The following is a 1858-nucleotide window of genomic DNA, read 5'->3' as shown; positions in this document are numbered from 1 at the left end:
ATTTAGATTCTTTTATTATTATATTTTTTACGGTTGGGAATAAATATTATATAATTAGATTTTTAGATTATTATTTTGAATAATAATATAATTTAGATTTTTTTCATAATTATTTTGTCAAAAATTGAAAATAAATATTATATTTGGAAGGAATAACTTTTATGTGTATTATATATTAAGTATTTTTAGGGAACGGTTTTTATGTGTATTTTTTGTATAATTATTTAAACAACATTAAAAAATCCTTGCTTGATAAAAAAATCGTTGTAACGGTTATAAAAGTGTTTTCTAAAATAGTCAAAGAGAATTGTTTTATTTTGTTGATATAAAATAATAAAAAATTAAACATCAACAGCAATAATTTAAAAATTGTTGTCTAAGACTATCTAATAGAATAGTTTTAAAATGTAGTAAATTTTGGCAACAATTTTTATGTGTACTATAAATTAAGTATTCTTAGGAACGATTTTTTTGGGTAGCTTTTGTATAATTATTTAAACATTAGAAAAGTGTTGCTTGATAAAAAAAATTGTTGTAATGGTTATAAAACATTCTTTAAAATAGTCAAAAGAGAACGGTTTTATTTTATTGTCATAACATAATGAAAAATTAAACTTCAATAACAACACTGTAAAAATCGTTGTCTAAGACCATCCAATAGAATAATTTTAAAATAGTGTAGCAAATTGTGACAATGGTTTTTATGTGTACTATAAATTAAGTATTCTTAGGCAATGATTTTTATGCGTTTCTTATTGTATAATTATTTAAACAATAAAACAATATTAAAAATTCATTGCCTAAAAATAAATCGTTGTAACCGTTATAAAACTATTCTCTAAAATAGTCAAAATGAACAGTTTTATTTTATTACTATAAAATAATAAAATATTGAACTTCAATAGTAACACCATAAAAAATTGTTGTCTAAAATCATATAAAAAAACGGTTTTAAAACGTTAATTCTAACGTTACTAAAACCCATATTTATTGTAGCACACTACTAACTTAAAAGTTCGAAATGACTTCAAAAATTGTCCTCTCAGGTTGGTTTGAAAACAAACCGTCTTGGAATCTCAATTTTTCTCAAATACGTATCGTTAACCCGATACGAACAAATACAATAATAATCTTTAATTTATTTATTTTTTATTCATTGGGATTTGTCCCCATACAATAAAACCCCCTTGATCATATGAAAATGATTTATTTCCTCAACTATGGATGATAGCAACAGACACAAGTGTCTCTGCCAACGCAACGAGGTTGTTCAGTTTGTGTAGGATGTTCAATTTTGCATCTTTTCTGGCATACTTCATTTTTGCAAAACCAAATTCGGATAATTGGAGGTTTCTCCGGATTACATGTTCCTGATAATAAGTTTGTACCTGTCGCCATCCCTCCAAAAAATTAAATTAAATTAAATTAAATACCATAATCTTCAATATGGCCTAGGTAGTTTTGATTTATATGTAGTGCAATAAAGGTCTAAAATTTGTATATAGATTTACTACAAGAACTTTAATATGATTTATCTACATAATAATATAAATAAGTGTGAATTATAATATATCCATGCTGCAAGTTGTTAATTCATAGTTAATACAAAAAAAGCAAAAAGCAATAATAATATGGCAGAGAAGAGAAGAAACTTACTGGTTGATGAGCAAATCAAGAGAGATGCAAACAAAAGGATTAAAGGGGAGAAGAATTTCATCATTAAAATGCTAATTTAACTTTTACTAAATGGTTGTGTTACACTCGCACCAAAACCTTCTAGTTTGGCCATTATATATACGGCAGTCGTGCATGATTTCATAATAAAATAAAAATTACTCCAACATAACGACGGTGAAAA

The 1858-nt window shown here is 25.1% G+C and overlaps 1 long non-coding RNA gene across 1 annotated transcript; it reads right to left on the bottom strand.

The window, feature by feature from the left end:
- Nucleotides 1073–1768, bottom strand: LOC107616492. Its single transcript, XR_001614520.1, has 2 exons — nucleotides 1657–1768; nucleotides 1073–1400 (listed from the first exon to the last, which is right to left on the bottom strand). It is a non-coding gene; the product is annotated as an uncharacterized LOC107616492 (long non-coding RNA).

The sequence above is a fragment of the Arachis ipaensis genome, chromosome B01, assembly GCF_000816755.2.
Source record: "Arachis ipaensis cultivar K30076 chromosome B01, Araip1.1, whole genome shotgun sequence".
Lineage (NCBI taxonomy): Eukaryota > Viridiplantae > Streptophyta > Magnoliopsida > Fabales > Fabaceae > Arachis > Arachis ipaensis.
Note: the sequence above shows the minus strand (reverse complement) of the source record. Positions and strands in the feature narration are given on the sequence as shown.